We start from the raw sequence: 18,388 nt of genomic DNA, 5'->3' as shown, positions 1-18,388 counted from the left end.
TTATTTTTTATTGGTATTTCAGTAGCATCGGGGGCACCAATCATGGATCCAGGTCCTACTGTTTGCACACAGTCCAAAAATGTAGTAAAAAGACACTCCCTGTCCCAAAGAACTTGTTTGATTTGTTGTTTCCTTGTAGGAACGACCATCAAGGTGCTTGTATTGATGCTAATTGATATGGGTAATCCACATACTCATAAAGCATAAACACTTACTTAAAAATGCAATAAAAATGAATGACTGGAGCAACTTTAGTCTCTTCCTAATGCAATTAAGTTATCAATGAAATAGTTAAAATGAATCATTTATGAATGTAATGTCTACAATAATTAATATACGCAGTGTTCAAAGTTAAGAGTCACTGCCAAGTACACTGAGACTTGAAGTTTGGTTAATGTTACAATGGCAAATAAAAGAAATGTATTCTAAATTGTGAATATCTCTCTTTAAAAACAACTACTGGGAGAAATAAAATAAACAAAACACCCTCTAAACAAAGCAATAGCCCCATTTTCGTGGCACACACAAAAAACCTCTACCTGCTGCCTTGCAGCAACTGTGAAGTAGCTACAGTCGCAGAATCTGGTGCCGTGGTACACAAACAGTAAAGTAAACAAGAAGTTTGCTGATAGGAGCTTCATGAGAAACATGCAACACTGTGAGGGTAGAAATATGGTCAAATTGGCAAACAAAGAAATGTTCCCTCCTGAACTTTCAAAGCAATACTGTGAAGAATGGAAAATAAAAACAAAATGTAAAAATAGTCTTAAAACATTGCTGGCTGTGTCAGTTTCAACAAAAAATAATGGGGAGGCAATGTGGAAAACAAATACCACTAGGGAAAAGTGTTGATGTACAGTAATTATACAACCTTTATTTTTGTTGCCGTTGATGCTAGTATAAGTATGTGAAAGATAATGTGCTGTACAGGACAGGTTTGTGGTTGAAATACACTTGATAGATTTTGACAAATTAAATAGTTGTAAAGATGTTTGGAAGTTCTCCAGATCTTTACTATTATTTATGTCAGTGAACTAAAAAAAATCAGTGGTTAATTTGCAGTTCTTATAATTTTTATGATACTTATGTTGTTGTAAATTTAGCAGTGTGCAGCATCAACTCAGCGGGATACATTTTATGTTGTCAGCTACCTTTTAACATCATAATAGATTTCAGTTGCCAAAGCTTTGGAGAGAGAGAACACAATGTAAAAGAAAGCTGTACAGAATATTTGGATCATATCCAAACACAGGTAAACACTGAGCAGGAGAACAGAGGTTTGTGAGGCTTATGTTGGAAAGCTTACTTGCTCGTTAGCAGAGGCTGGGGGATACTTTAGAATCTCTGCTAGCGTTCCTAAACTCAGGGTGCTAAACATTTTTAAATTGCGGGAATGGATAATACTGATTCTGATTGGGCTCTGCGTGGGTGACTGTTTCCTATAGGCCACTTACTTTGAGCTAATAGAAGTCCATGCTAGAGTGTGTTGAGCTCACACTGTTCTTAAAAGGAAATGTGTTTTTTTGTACCACTGAGCAGATGCTGTTCTCATTCTTATTTCTATTTCTTATTCTGTATCACAAGAACATCTCTTGGGCTGACTTGGAATTGTGTGTGTGTGTGTGGGGGGGAATTGAGGGGGTGGGCTTAGTTTCTTAGCAGCTCTCAATTTTATTGTCCGCCTGACCCCTTCCCCCCATCATATAAAGTCCTCTTAGTGCATGCCCCCAAATTATAGGTATCCTCTCTCCAATGCACAAGTGTGGAGTATGAAACTCATCAGCAGTTCCTTGATCAGTGGCACTCCTTATGCATCCCTCAGAGCGACCGTCTCTGACCCGTCACTGTCCTGCACTAAGTGGAGGTGCAGGCAGAGTCGACAGGGGAGTGGCAGCAGTCGACTCACCATGGTGAAGACACCATGGTAAGTCGATCTAAGTATGCCGACTTCAGCTACGTGAATAACATAGCTGAAGTTGAATAACTTATTTCCTCTCAATTTCTTCTGATTTGGGCAGGGGGCAAGGAAGCCTCCTGGTTGAGTGATTTTTTTTTTCCTCTCTCTCTCCCTGCTTCCATCTCCTGGATAAGGGGCAGGAAACGGTGTCACGGCCAGATCGTGGGCAGACAGACCTAGTAGTTGGAGCCAGAGTCTGCAGTCACAAGACAAGAGTCAAGAGTTGGATTGGTCAGATATCGGGGAGGTCAGAAGCAGGAGACAAACTGGAGAGCAGAACCACAAGTTGGGAACCAGAGTCAGGCTGGGTCAGGATATTCACAGGTCAGAGGCAGGAGAATAACTGGACTTTGTGAACTCTTAAGTCAGATGCCAGGAGCCAAGCTGGGTGGGAATGCAGGGTAATCCAGCTGGGGAAGCAGGAAAAAGGTGTGATCTAGAGTGATGATGTATGTAGTTCTGGTGAAAAGAAATCTAGTTGCAATGGCTTATTTTTACCATCTCTATCTTTTGGCAGGGGGACAGTCTGCAGACTGAGGAGGTTGGGGGAGATCAGTTTACAAACTGACAGCAAATTTGACACTCAAAACTAGAGGTTTTGGCAAAGCAGGGAAGTGGGAACCAGGATCTGAAGAGAGGCACATCCCCTCTTCTGCATAGACATGCCCCAAAATGTGTACAATAATACAGGGCTTTTGGAGGTTGGAGGATGAAGATCAATTTTTCCATTTTGCTTAAAAGTAGCTGACTAATGCGTTACTTTGTGTACGCTGGCTAGGGATTATTTGGCTAATGTTTGCCAGATTCTTCTGTTGCATATTAAAGTTTAGACCATAAAAGAGGTTCTTATTATTTGAAGAAAGTAGGCCAACGCTGAAGAGAATATTTTGGTGGTTTTGGTTGATTCTTGAAAAATGAAAAAAATATTGCTACATTTGTCTGGGTAAGTGTTAAAATCTGACTGATATTTGTTGTACATAGGCTTCATTTATGTGGAGTTTCCCTTCCCCACCCAAAGATCACAGATGTTACATAAAAGTTAATGCGTTTTATAGTAAATACTTTCCTTGAGTGAACTTGCTGTAAAGGTGGTTACAAGTGCTTTTGTCAGTAAGAAACATTGCTAGATTTAGATGCAGTCAAAAGTTAATTTGTCAGGGTTGGAAACTTGTAAAACAAAACAGAAAACCTCTCCACCCCTCTAGATATTTTAATGTCAACGTTTTCATTTTAGCCAGCAAGAGGACAGCCATTTTTGAAGAATGTAGCTTTAAAAATGTCTTTGTAAATTGGGATTTTAGGACTATCTATTTGGAGGACATTCCATATAATAAACGATCCCTATAAGTCAGTCTCTCTTTCTCTCTCTGACACACACACGCGCACAAACGCGCGCGCACACACACACACACACGGCAATTTGGCATGTCTGCTTCCTAGGAGATGTGGTGATAATAAACGAACGTTTTATATATCATTATATGTATCACAGCAGAACAAAAATCAGAAGATATATTATTCATTAGTCCCCTTACTTTAAATATCATCATCAAAGATTTTTACTTCTTTGCCAAAACAACTTTTTTTGAATATATTAGCAATAATCCTTGCTAATACAAATGACAAAGAGATCTTCCAGGTCATTAACACAGAAGAAAACAGATGAAATGATGGCTTTTAATTGTATTCATTTGAACATTAATAAATACTAAGATTTAAGTACTTTTACTATTAAAAATTAAACTGAAGGGCCAGTGTGCAGATCAGTGGTTAGTGTCGGTGGTCGGGTGCAGTGTTTGCATATTAGCTTGTCATTCCAATGATAAAGTGGGAGTTTGAAGCCAGATTTGGCCTTGTGAGGGACACCTACTTTTCCTTCTGATGTCTTGACATAGCATATTTTTTCATGGATGCTTTTTCAGTACATAAATAAAAGCTGTACTGGTTGAATTCACAGGAGAATGAGGAGTAACTTGTTCACTATCCTGAAGTCCTCCTGTTTCTCGTCCTCCTCCCCCTCCAGCTGTTTTGCAAAAGCAGTCCCCTTTGAGCACTGCCCATGGAACTGGAGTAGCTCTGGCATGCAGATTTCCCAGTGGGCATACTCGTGTAGATGGCAATTTTAATGAGACCTGATTTAAGCAGTAGAGTAAGTCCATAAAACTAATATAAACAGACTTTCAAGAGCTGTACTATTTGTCAGGGCGGTGAATGTAGAGGTGCATCCATTGGCTTGAGGAAGAATATTATAATGAAAACTTCCCTGTATTACTTTGCACTGGAAACAATTAGAATGATCACCAAGAACTATCCTGAAAAAACGTGTGTGTGTGTGTGTGTGTGTGTGAGAGAGAGAGAGAGAAATATGGCTCTACTTTAGTACCAAAAAGTCTTCAAGAATCTTAAAGCTGCATTATACATGAATGAAAGTGAACTCTATATTAGTGCACACAACTCGGGCCCAAAGGCTGGGTGAGGGAATCTATTGGTTTGTCTTATCTCTTCATTTAAGGCCACTATTCGGTTAATAAATAATCCAACCTCTCTTTCACTCATGGTGCTAGCATGACTTTCTTACATGCAGGGGGCCTGCAGATGTAACCATTTTACTTTCATTAGAAGCCTGAATCCTATATCAGGGAATACGGATGCAAACCAGTTTGCCCCTGACTCTTTCTTTTTTCATGGAGCTAAGGAACTTTCATTGCTATCATTGGAAATTGTTGAGCTCTCCTTGGCCTGATGAAATGCCTCTCTTCTGTTGTTCTCCTTTTCCCTCTCCTGCTCTATTTACAGTGACTTTCTTTGCCACCGCCATGCCCAACACGATATTCAAAAAGTGGGCTTGGGGAGAAATGGGATGAGGGAGCAGTGTGTGATGGGAAGAGAGGTGCAGACATGAGGACTGGACCAATGGAGTGGGCTTGGTGTTAGGAGAGCAATGAGGTTTATTGAAAGAAGAGTTGGAGAGTCTCAAAAAGGGAAGAACAGTGAGGCAAGGAGGAGAACAGGAAAGGGTAGTGAAATGGGGCACAGATCAAAGGAGAGAAAGGAAGATCAGTTGAGTGCACTGCAAAAAGGCAAAGGATATGTGTCTTTGACTTGGTGATCTTGATCCCCCAGCCCCTATTTCAGTTGCCCTTCAGAATAGCTAGGTCAACTGGCAATTTGTGACAGAGCAAATGCAGAAAATCAGGTGGGTTTCCTGAGAATCCAGCTATAGCAGTGACATGCATTTAAATCATGAAAAAGTATATTTGCTTTTTCTCCCAAGATGCTCTAAGTGATTTGGCAGTTTGAGTGGTGCGGCATTATTGCACTTAGCTCTGCATTTATTAAATAAATTTGTTCTCCAACTCAAGTGTTAAGTGTGTATTATGGAACCTTCCAGCCAATCTCAGTGGTTGCAGAGTGCAAATATTTTTAAAATTATGAAATTACACAGGACTTGGGCTGCAGTGACCACTCAAGTGATTTATTAATTGAATGGTTTGATTAAATTTAATGTTATTTTGGTTTATACAGACAGGGCCTGCATCCTTTGCAGAGATAGGGACACACTGTGAGGCTGTCAGTGATGGTTCAGAGGTCCTGGATAAGGAATCTTTAGCATCCAATTAAATATTAACTAAGAAGATGTAGCTTGCTCTTTCCCTGTCCCTGAAACTGTATTTTGACATCTAAGGCTGGTGATAAAAATTTGCTGTACAAAATCCTTTGCAGTGCACTCTTATTTATCAGTAGATTATTTCTAAATTAATCATGCTAAAAATCTTGTCGTAATTGTGCCGCAGCTCAGGGCTCTATGAAGTATGTAAATAAAAAGTGCCCTTTTAATTTCATGTTAACTATATCTAGCCATTGTTGCAGCCACACTGTATCTGTTTCCTTAGAATGTCATTTTAAAGGTATCTTGGTTTCTGAGCGGCAGCTGTGATTGAAAAGTATGTAAACTAATCTTTTCTTGCTCGTGTCATTTTTATATTCTTATGTCAGAACACAAGAAGGCTGCTTTAAATTTGTCTCTCTGTATATTCATTTTAGAGTCTAGTTTTTCTGCAATTCAGTGCCAAAGTAAATGGCTACTCATGAAAAGGTACCAAAATAGTTCCTTCCTGATTACCGTAAAATATATATTTATTTTCAGTGAAGAGTTTTTATTACCAATGCATAAAGTACAATTATCCTGCATGGTATCAGTGACTTAAAAGAAGAAATAATCAAGCACACTGTATTTTTAATATAAAGAGCAGTACTTTTTAAAACTCTGAATTGCTTTTTCCGAAAGTAGGGGAGGGGGAGAGTTTTTGTTTCTTTTAGGCCCACACTGTATGTAGTTATTGCTTTTTTTAAATCCAGACCGTTTAAAATTACTCTTGGTTAATACTTCTGCATAAAAACGTCTTTGTCCCTTGATGCCCAACCACTGAAAATTAAATGTGGTTGTGGATATATATTTATTCATACCTATACTTCACACCTGATCTTGTGACAGTATGACATAATCCTTGCCACAAAGATTTCTAGTGGAGCACTTGTGAAATAAGTGGGAGAAGGTAGAAAAAGTGCCGTGAAGGCAACAAAAATAAACTAGCCGTTGGGTTCTACCTTTTTGCCAATTTATTAAAAAAAAAATTAATATTCTTAGGTACATGTATTGTCTTTGATCCATGCACAGAACCTTTGTCTGTGCCAGTGGGAGTTCTGTCTGTGGATGGAAGGCAATATATGCTCCTCAATTTGTAAGCTGTGCAAATGTACAAGAATGTAAATTTTCCTAGCGTATGGTCCAAGTTACTTTAAGAGCCTGACATGAGTTATAAATGCTATGTTTAAAGTAAAATTTCATTATGTTTCGGTGGTTTCGAAAAATGCGCAGGAATTGAACGCAAAGCATTATTTTAAGGTATTACGATGTTTTAGTTAGACTTTGTATTCCTCTAAATTAATCTTTGCACACATTAATATTGTATTTTGGCCTGGGCAGCTTGTAGTTCTCAGTCATTTTGCATTACAGGCTTAATTTTTCTTGGGAAGAGAAAAGAGACCAGACCAAATTCTTCTCTGCTATCCTGCTGTACGTAAAATGGCGGTTACTCTGCATTTGCAGCAAGTATCATTTAGGGTAGAATTGCCCCACAGAGTTTAATTCTGTTTTAGAATTGTTCCTGATTATGTGACTGGCCCTCAGGAAGGAGCTGTTGTGTCTGCAGACATCCATGTGCACCCACTAAGCACCACCTCTTTCCTTAATCATAGTAAAAGCCTGTGTAGAATGTGGGAATAGTTTAGCAGTTGGATCCAAACCTGGTTCATATAAAGGGGGTTTATTTCTGTTTGGAAAATATGAGCCCGTTTTTACATAGACCAGGTGTGGATTAGTTCACTGAGCCGTTCACCCAGCCCTAGGTTTGTGGAAGACTGTTATTAATTCTTACAAAGAAGTTGTACAGTCAAGTCAGAGACATCTCGTATTAAAATCAAACTGAAAAGGATTTTAAAAAAATTAACAAAGTGTTCATGATCCCAGATTGATAGCCTGAATATAGGTACAGATTTAACTACTATAAATATATTTATTTCCAAAGAAAATAATCCCATTTGCCTCCGTACCAAGGTCATGAGTGCTTAGGGTTTGTGTTTCTCCTCCACTGAACAATGACTGCTCTTATATCGAAGCAGCTGGATTTCTTGTTCTGCGTTAAGTGTCAGTGGTGTCATCAACAGTTGCCCGTGAAATCAGATACCAAAACCTCTGTCTGGGCAGGTGAAAAGCTTTTCACTTCACCTTTTAAAGGAGGACAAAATAGTCCATGCAGCTCCACAGTAGCCTAACCGCTTTGCAAGACCGAGCTAGAGAGACGTCTCTGAAACAACCCACTCAACTGTACATGGAGCATGCCAAGGAGCCAGATGCTGCCACTGGAAGAATATCTTTAAGAGTTAGTCATCTGGCTCCAGCTGTGCTAACCTATGCCTGGTAGGCAGCCATGTATTTGTGCCTGCCAACTGATGGCCAGACACTAGAGCAGACTTTAGCAATTAGTGCAGTCCCCCATCCGGTGGCTGGATTCGCTGTGTGTGTCCTGCAGATAACCACACTTGTTACTCAAACCAGAGACTTCTTGTGGTCTATGGGCATCAGCTCTACTAGATTAGCTAAGAGGGAGCCTCCCTCTGGCTGTCTTTGAGAGCTGTGCTAAGCTTGTTTCAGTCAGTAGTCTCACTCTGAAAATCGAAAACCATGGATAAGAAGTCTATTGCTAGAGGGTCAAATGTTGCCTCTGTTACATATGCTCCGTACGGCATTTTGCCTGAGTCAGGACTGTCAGGAAGCAGAGAAGTGGTGTATTCTTGGTGCTGGTGGTTGTTTTTCCCTTCAGAAAGTACACTATATTTGGTTTAGAGCAGCATTTTTAACATTGAACAGAATTTTGACTTGGGTATGTCATTATAGAAAGACAGTCAATTAAAAATAAGAGCTTTGAGTCAGCACCTCAATACTGCGGTGACTGGTGCTCTGTAAATACCTTTGAAGTATTGTTTTTGGTACCATTTTTATGTCAAGCTTTCACAGTATGAATCATTATGGTTACAATGGTGATTTTTCCCTAAAGAACACCATAAACCCCAAACAAAAGCGAACTGTTCTTTCAGTTAAACACGTAGGGCCCAAAACCTACCTTCGGATAAGAGGGGCCTGCTTAGGCAGCATAAATGATGCTGTGCAGCAACCACGTTGTGCACGAAATGCGCTGTGTACTGTTTCTACCTCCATCCACGTCCTCTTCTTAATGGGCCTGAGCGACACTGAATTCAATTGTAAATTGCTGAATGCCTTCAACTCCCATGCTCCTCAGTGGGAGTTGGGGGTGCTAGACGCCTCTCAGGAGTTGCGTTTAGGAGAGATGGCTGTTGCTTGTATTCATGATAGGGCTTGTTCGGCCACCAAAGCACTTGTTCCAGCTATCAAACATTTGCATCTTTTATCCCTCTTCCCAGTAGATTCAGGAGATATTGAACATATAGTTGAAACCACACCAGCCATGATCAAACAATTCTTTTACTGAAGTGGGTTTTAGCTGGGCATGTTGTGGTATGCACAGAAAGATCAGTGCTTTGTGAGGATGGACAGAGGAGGCTGGCAAATGGGAGTGTGTGAGTGACTCTGTGTTGTGTGGGGGCCATGTTTGCGAGAACACACAACCTTTTCCTATGTTAGAATCATAGAATAGAATATCAGAGTTGGAAGGGACCTCAAGAGGTCATCTAGTCCAACCCCCTGCTCAAAGCAGGACCAATTCCCAGCTAAATCATCCCAGCCAGGGCTTTGTCAAGCCGGGCCTTAAAAACCTCCAAGGAAGGAGACTCCACCACCTCCCTAGGTAACGCATTCCAGTGTTTCACCACCCTCCTAGTGAAATAGTTTTTCCTGATATCCAACCTGGACCTCCCCCACTGCAGCTTGAGACCATTGCTCCTTGTTCTGTCATCTGCCACCACTGAGAACAGCCGAGCTCCATCCTCTTTGGAACCCCCCTTCAGGTAGTTGAAGGCTGCTATCAAATCCCCCCTCATTCTTCTCTTCTGGAGACTAAACAATCCCAGTTCTCTCAGCCTCTCCTCATAAGTCATGTGCTCCAGACCCCTAATCATTTTTGTTGCCCTCCGCTGGACTCTTTCCAATTTTTCCACATCCTTCTTGTAGTGTGGGGACCAAAACTGGACACAGTATTCCAGATGAGGCCTCACCAATGTCGAATAAAGGGGAACGATCACGTTCCTCGATCTGCTGGCAATGCCCCTACTTATACAGCCCAAAATGCCGTTAGCCTTCTTGGCAACAAGAGCACACTGTTGACTCATATCCAGCTTCTCGTCCACTGTGACCCCTACGTCCTTTTCAGCAGAACTGCTACCTAGCCATTCGGTCCCTAGTCTGTAGCAGTGCATGGGATTCTTCCGTCCTAAGTGCAGGACTCTGCACTTGTCCTTGTTGAACCTCATCAGGTTTTTTTCTGCCCAATCCTCTAATTTGTCTAGGTCCCTCTGTATCAGATCCCTACCCTCTAGTGTATCTACCACGCCTCCTAGTTTAGTGTCATCTGCAAACTTGCTGAGAGTGCAGTCCACACCATCCTCCAGATCATTAATAAAGATATTAAACAAAACCGGCCCCAGGACCGACCCTTGGGGCACTCCACTTGAAACCAGCTGCCAACTAGACATGGAGCCATTGATCACTACCCGTTGAGCCCGACGATCTAGCCAGCTTTCTATCCACCTTACAGTCCATTCATCCAGCCCATACTTCTTTAACTTGGTGGCAAGAATACTGTGGGAGACAGTATCAAAAGCTTTGCTAAAGTCAAGAAATAACACATCCACTGCTTTCCCCTCATCCACAGAGCCAGTTATCTCATCATAGAAGGCAATTAGGTTAGTCAGGCACGACTTCCCCTTCGTGAATCCATGCTGACTGTTCCTGATCACTTTCCTCTCCTCTAAATGTTTCATAATTGATTCCTTGAGGACCTGCTCCATGATTTTTCCAGGGACTGAGGTGAGGCTGACTGGCCTGTAGTTCCCCGGATCCTCCTCCTTCCCTTTTTTAAAGATGGGCACTACATTAGCCTTTTTCCAGTCATCTGGGACCTCCCCCGATCGCCATGAGTTTTCAAAAATAATGGCTAATGGCTCTGCAATCTCACCCGCCAACTCCTTTAGCACCCTCGGATGCAGCGCATCCGGCCCCATGGACTTGTGCACGTCCAGTTTTTCTAAATAGTCCCGAACAACTTCTTTCTCCACAGAGGGTTGGCCACCTTCTCCCCATGCTGTACTGCCCAGTGCAGCAATCTGGGAGCTGACCTTGTGCGTGAAGACAGAGGCAAAAAAATCATTGAGTACATTAGCTTTTTCCACATCCTCGGTCACTAGGTTGCCTCCCTCATTCAGTAAGGGGCCCACACTTTCCTTGATTTTCTTCTTGTTGCTAACATACCTGAAGAAACCCTTCTTGTTACTCTTAACATCTCTTGCTAACTGCAACTCCAAGTGTGATTTGGCCTTCCTGATTTCACTCCTGCACGCCTGAGCAATATTTTTATACTCCTCCCTGGTCATTTGTCCAATCTTCCACTCCTTATAAGCCTCTTTTTTGCGTTTAAGATCAGCAAGGATTACACTGTTTAGCCAAGCTGGTCGCCTGCCATATTTACTATTCTTTCTACACATCGGGATGGTTTGTTCCTGCAACCTCAATAAGGATTCTTTAAAATACAGCCAGCTCTCCTGGACCCCTTTGCCCTTCATGTTATTCTCCCAGGGGATCCTGCCCATCTGTTCCCTGAGGGAGTCAAAGTCTGCTTTTCTGAAGTCCAGGGTCCGTATTCTGCTGCTCTCCTTTCTTCCTTGTGTCAGGATCCTGAACTCGACCATCTCATGGTCACTGCCTCCCAGGTTCCCATCCACTTTTGCTTCCCCTACTAGTTCTTCCCTGTTTGTGAGCAGCAGGTCAAGAAAAGCTTTGCCCCTAGTTGGTTCCTCCAGCACTTGCACCAGGAAATTGTCCCCTACACTTTCCAAAAATTTCCTGGATTGCCTGTGCACCGCTGTATTGCTCTCCCAGCAGATATCAGGGTGATTAAAGTCTCCCATGAGAACCAGGGCCTGTGATCTAGCAACTTCTGCTAGTTGCCAGAAGAAAGCCTCGTCCACCTCGTCCCCCTGGTCTGGTGGTCTATAGCAGACTCCAACCACGACATCACCCTTGTTGCTCACACTTCTCAACTTTATCCAGAGACTCTCAGGTTTTTCTGCAGTATCATACCGGAGCTCTGAGCAGTCATACTCCTCTCTTATATACAACGCAACTCCCCCACCTTTTCTGCCCTGCCTGTCCTTCCTGAACAGTTTATATCCATCCATGACAGTACTCCAGTCATGTGAGTTATCCCACCAAGTCTCTGTTATTCCAATCACATCATAGTTCCCTGACTGTGCCAGGACTTCCAGTTCTCCCTGCTTGTTTCCCAGGCTTCTTGCATTTGTGTATAGGCACTTAAGATAACTCAACGATCGTCCCTCTTTCTCAGCATGAGACAGGAGTCCTCCCCTGTTGCGCTCTCCTGCTTGTGCTTCCTCCCAGGATCCCATTTCCCCACTTACCTCAGGGCTTTGGTCTCCTTCCCCCGGTGAACCTAGTTTAAAGCCCTCCTCACTAGGTTAGCCAGCCTGCTGGCGAAGATGCTCTTCCCTCTCTTCGTTAGGTGGAGCCCGTCTCTGCCTAGCACTCCTTCTTCTTGGAAGGCCATCCCATGGTCGAAGAATCCAAAGCCTTCTCTCCGACACCACCTGCGTAGCCATTCGTTGACTTCCACGATTCGACGGTCTCTACCCCGGCCTTTTCCTTGCACAGGGAGGATGGACGAGAACACCACTTGCGCCTCAAACTCCTTTATCCTTCTTCCCAGAGCCACGTAGTCTGCAGTGATCCGCTCAAGGTCATTCTTGGCAGTATCATTGGTGCCCACGTGGAGAAGCAGGAAGGGGTAGCGATCCGAGGGCTTGATGAGTCTCGGCAGTCTCTCCGTCACATCGTGTATCCTAGCTCCTGGCAAGCAGCAGACCTCTCGGTTTTCCCGGTCAGGGCGGCAGATAGATGACTCAGTCCCCCTGAGGAGGGAGTCCCCGACCACCACCACCCTCCTCCTCCTCTTGGGAGTGGTGGTCGTGGAACCCCCATCCCTAGGACAGTGCATCTTTTGCCTTCCAATCGGTGGAGTCTCCTTCTGCTCCCTTCCCTCAGATGGGCCATCTAGTCCACTCTCCGCATTAGCACCTGTAGAGAGAACATGGAAACGATTCCTCACCTGTATCTCCATTGCTGGTGCATGGACGCTCCTCTTTCTTCTTCTGGAGGTCACATGCTGCCAAACCTCCTCACAATCCTTCTGTCCCTGCTGCGCCTGCTCTGAATCTTCAGAACATTGTGGCCGTAGAAGCATCTCCTGACGTCTGTCCAGGAAATCTTCATTTTCCCTTATGCAACACAGAGTTGATACTTGTTTCTCCAGCCCTCGAACCTTCTCCTCCAATATGGAGACCAGCTTGCACTTTGTGCAGACAAAGTCGCTTCTGTCCTGTGGAAGAAAGACAAACATGGCACAACCTGTGCAGGTTACAACAGCTGATCGCTCTTGGAAGGCCATCCCATTGCCATGTTGTGGCAAGTTGTGTAAGGGGAGGCTTCATAATACATGATATGAATGTCATCGGTGAAAAAGCCCAGCATGTTGGTGGCCTGTATCAGATGTCTGGGACAGGATAATGAGCAGAACATCGGGAGAGTACAGTCAGAGAGGAACCCTCCTTTATGAGCTTGTGGTGCTATACTTTTTTCTTTTTTAAACCCATTTTTTACCTTTACTGTCATGAGAGGGTATCTTCACCCAGTGCTGTGCACATGCTACTGTGCTGCTTTCTGGGATCCATTCTATCTAGTAAGTAATGTAAGATGTGCCTATGCCCGCCCATCAGGAAGGGAAAAACTTGTACTGTGATGTTTCAGTCTTCTCGCCTCACACCTCTACAGGTAAATATTAATTTCTGCAATGGCATACAGCAATCTGATTCCTTGACTGTGGGCAGTTTAAAATAGTTGGTGCAAATATTTGAAATCCTAGATGGAAAAATGTGAATAATATTTAGTTTCCTTTCCCCACATTTTCTTCTCTCACATCCCATTTGGAGACAAAATCCAGAATCCAATCCAAAATCAGATACAACATACACCTCTACCCCGATATAACGTTGTCCTAGGGAGCCAAAAAATCTTACCTTACCACGTTATAGGTGAAACCGCGTTATATCGAACTTGCTTTGATCCACCAGAGCGTGCAGTGCCCCTTCCCCCCATGGAGTGCTGCTTTACCATGTTATAGCCAAATTCGTGTTATATCGGGTCGCGTTATATCAGGGTAAAGGTGTACCCATATTTCTTGAGCAGGTGATTTGTTGGGCGCAACCTTCTTCACCCTCTTGATTTTCACTCTGTGACGCAAAACTAGAGAAGAGATGAGATTGAAATTTTGACCAGTACGTTATCCAGATACCTGACACAGTGTGTTTGATATGAGAGTGCCTTTACCACAAGGACTTTCTTGGTGGTTTTGCAGCTCCCAATAAGTAGAAAAAGCAGAACTAATAACGCGAGAAGCTATAATATTTTTTCCTTTATGAAATTGATTAAATGCAAAAATGTACTGTAGGCATATTAAATACCATTTTAAAATGTGATGGGCAGGAAGCATAAGTGATGCCATTTGGTTTTGTGGCATCAGTGTGGGCTGGTTAAGGAGGTGGGGATAAACTTTGGAGATTATTGATATAGCATGAGCAGAGCCAGATGGTTGTATTACACATCTTTTGTGTACTTGTTTGCTTCTTAAAGCAGTTGCAGAATTTTGCCTTAGGCAAAATTTTCTCTGTGCTTGTGTGTTCCCCTCTGAATATACAGTTGAAAAAGTGCATTGCAAAGATGGGGAATACTGTGCTTTTCCACTTCCATTCCCTCCTTTACATGATTTTAAATTTGTTGAGTCAACAGAATTGTGCTTAAAAATAGTTTTTGACTTCTGAAATAAGTTAGCAATAGGGGCAGGTTTTGTGTGTGTGTGTGTGTGTGTGTGTGTGTGTGTGTGTGTGTGTGTGTTCCGCACCCAGCACCCTTTGGAATATTGATTTTCCTTGTGTGTTTTGGAGAATGAACTGCAGAAAGGGCAAACTAATTTTTTTTTAAATCTACTAGTTATGTAGTGTTCTTGCAATAAAGAAATGTTGTCTTAAAGATTAATGAGCTAATGTTTCCATTACTTATTTTAGGTTTTGAAATTGTGGTGTACCTGATTCATGTTATCAAAAACACATACTTTGTGGTATTCAGGTTGAGTGGGAGATGGTTATGATAGGTAGGTGGTTCTTAACTGGATGTTTATGTGACATTTGTTGGAACTGCTTATCACCGGAACCACCAAAATTTACATATATTTGTTATTTCCCTTTGAAAGCAAATTATGCTTTATTTCCCATAAAAGATGACTTGTTTTAAGAGGTTTCTTAAGTAAGATTTACAATCTACAGGCCTGATGCTTCTCTCACACCAGTTATATGCCAGTGTAATTCCATTGACTTAGTTGGGTTTATTCATGATTTACTTCACTGTAGGTACATAGACAAAGAATCAGGTCCCTATATGTTTAATAATTACATTGGAAACTATCAAAATAATTTTAAATATGCTTAATCTTTTCTGTGAGTGAGGAGCACACTGGTAGAAGTCCACCTTATTCACGTGAGTAGTACCTGTGTTTATTAGGAGATAGTTTTATCTTTTGCTGTACACAGACTCCTGAGTGGTGGGCCCAATCCTGCACTATTCTGCTCAGGCAGAAGTCTCATTGAATTCCTTCCCAGCCTGGAAACTGTGGGATCGGGCCCTTTATTTGGAACCAAGAGTACTTGACGTGAAAACAAGAAACATACAGTTCTAACCTTATTGAAATTTCTGACTGTTTTTAGTCACAAGTCTGAAGAGACTACTTCTAATAATGATGCCATTGTACTCATCCTATCTGATCAGTTCTTGAAATGTTTTAGTAAGTCTATCTTACAACATTATAAGAAGATAATCAGCTGCCTTAGAAGGTCCCCATCTGGAGTATAGAGTTCTTTTACTGAAAGATGTTTTGCCTTTTTGAGATAGCTCTCGCATTTCATCATCTGTTGTGCAGAGATGAAGTGCATATGAAAAGTCAGTGACTCTGAATCCATCTGTTGTTATTATTTTCCACTGATAATTGGCTTGAACAATGAAATGTCTGTGTCTGTAGCCTTTGAAACTGTACACCCTGTTTATTTTCTGGAGGTCTTACTCCATTCCCTCCACCCCACACACACTTTTTTTTTTTTTTTTTTTTTGCTTCATTTTCTCTCAAGCTTATAGTTAGTGGAGCTTGCATGAAGATGACATCTTTGACTCTGTGCATCAGTATGTGTCACTCAGCATCTAAAGCTTGCCTACAGATTTTTGTCAGAGTCTTATGTCTTTTCTGTTTGTTTCAGTATAGAGCAGTCTTGCATCAGGAAGACTGGCAGATCCAGAATGCATAGACACCTTACCTGAAATGTGCTATTTATTTCACTTTCCTTATTAAAATATTAATTTAGAGTCCAGTATCTAATACTTATGGAATTAGATACTACCTATAATTGTATAATATATTCAGTTGCATCTAGTTTTGCACGATACAGAGCATTAATATTGGATTCCACTAACAGCAGTTCCATTAGCCTGCTCAACCAGTATGAGATATATATGAGCAGGGAGGCATAACTACCAGCCAGAACTGCCAAAACAGTCATTAGAAGCTCCATTGGGATGGACAAAGGCTTTTACACAGTGATATACTGATTAAATTTTGTTCTATGGTTTATTTGCATCAAGGTTAGATCACTATCGTCTGTGTGAACCGTATTATCTAACACCTTATTTGGAAGGTCATTTCAATGCAAAAATAGTGAACAATATAGGGGTTCTAAAATTTCTTGTGGGATCCCTTCATGGAGGATTTTTTTATCCTGTTAGACTTTACTGGCTCATGATAGTAATTTTATTTTTCTTTTTGCTCTGATCGTGAATTTATGCAAGGGAAAGTAAAAACTATCTCTTCCCTCCTCCCCTCATGCTACAGGAGTGCAAGGAAAGGTAATAAAATAGGTTAGTCAAATGAAAAGTGCTTGTTCCTCACTAGAATCGTTAGTGGAATCCAATATCTTACCAAATCAGCCGTGCTGCATGCTTTGGAATCCAAGCGAATATATGGTGCCTCTTTTTAAGCCCAAATCCTCTTTTTTGTGTAAGTGATCTTTCAGAATGAAATTTAGGTACGGAACATAGGGCAGTAGTGTACAGTACATATCACCCTGTAGGCTGCAGCATTAGAAAAGAAGGCAGGGGAGTATAATCTTATTTATGTTTCAATAGCAATCGTTTAATACTGCAAGTTATTAAAAAATAATTAAATTACTAAAACCAACATGTAGCTAGGACTTACAATAAAAGGTCAATGTGATTTGACTCCTTAAGTTAAGAAGGGACACTAGTGAATTCCAATTGCTTAAAAATTTTGCTTTCTGATTCTATTCTTGGGGTATAAGGATGAATGCGACTAGAACATATTTATTTTCTCTGGAAATGAGAATACATTGTGGCATTACGTTATGTATATTTAATTGCAATAATAAATGCTTAGGGGTGTTCGGTGGCAAACATGGTCTTTAGTAATTTTAGTTGTTTTTGGAAGTAAATATATTTTTGAGATACTTTTATGAGGACTATTTTAGAAATGACATTTAAAAAAAAATCTTCAGAAATTTCTTCCTTTCCCCCATGTAACTAGTAAACACGAGTGTATTAAACTTATAATAATTAAAACTATACTTTGTATGTGAAATGTCTTTTATGTACAAAACAGAAAATAGAGGGACAGCACAGATCGTCGAAATTCAGATTTTATGTTATAACTCAACAGTGACTGTTCCCTATTAATTTTAAGTCCCCTTTTAGGAAAAGAATGGACTGGAATTCTAATGAATTTTTATTAGGAGTGAAAATGAATTTTCAGGTGGTGTTTTGGTCTGTTTCTGTTTTGGTGGGGTATGTGGTAAAGCCAATGTGGGGCTGACAAATAATTTATTTTATTTTATTTTGCCAGAACAGTTCCGAGATTAGAAATTAATATGATTCATATTGATTATTGCTGTTATAATTTAGTATTATGTGAGCACAGAATTTAGCTGTGTGCTTTTTTAGCTACTATCCCCTTAAACAGGCTGTGTAGCTTGTCAGAGATCAGGACAGGTAGAATGCACAGCAGGCGTCTGATTTGAGCCAGTTACTCATTTGCTGAGTGTTTGTGTTTATGCAAAGGGGCCTCTTCCTGCATATTTAATCTAGAGTAAGGCAGTGGCTTTTGTTGTGTTTAGACCACATACCTTCAGTCCTGCTTCCTTACACTGCAGCCAGAATTGAAGCACAGAAAGCCTGGATAGTTAAAGTGCTTTCGTGTTTTCAAACTCTCAACTTTCTGCTGTTGGTTGGGAATTATTGTCCAGCTCAAAGCCTTGCTCCTTCTCATTAATGGGTAAGTTTGTACTTGATTAAAATATGATACTTTTGTTTCTCTTCCTCTTTATAAATGCACAAAATGCTTGATATTATTTATTGTCCAGTCCTCCTTAAAGCAGTCCTGGTCAGCTGAGGTCGTTTATTGCAGTGAATTAGATCAAGAATACAGGTGCTTCTGGAGTGTACCTTTGAACGTAGAGCTAAATACTGTATTGCAATAGACAGGTTTTTTTGGGGAGGGG

General features: G+C 41.3%; 1 protein-coding gene across 13 annotated transcripts in view; it reads left to right on the top strand.

Annotated features, from left to right (window-relative positions):
- Window positions 1-18,388, top strand: part of FOXP1 (forkhead box P1) — a 508,113-nt gene that overhangs the window by 192,148 nt on the left and 297,577 nt on the right. Inside the window, exon 1 of one of the 13 annotated variants that reach the window (XM_054033885.1) lies at window positions 18,105-18,162. The exons of the other annotated variants lie outside the window; for them this stretch is intronic. The gene's annotated coding sequence lies outside the window, so the exon portion shown is untranslated. Of the gene's footprint in view, window positions 1-18,104; window positions 18,163-18,388 lie in introns of those variants that run through there. 13 annotated transcript variants of the gene reach the window in all.

Source organism: Malaclemys terrapin, chromosome 7 (genome assembly GCF_027887155.1).
Source record: "Malaclemys terrapin pileata isolate rMalTer1 chromosome 7, rMalTer1.hap1, whole genome shotgun sequence".
NCBI lineage: Eukaryota > Metazoa > Chordata > Testudines > Emydidae > Malaclemys > Malaclemys terrapin.
This window is presented reverse-complemented; position numbering and strand designations above follow the sequence as displayed.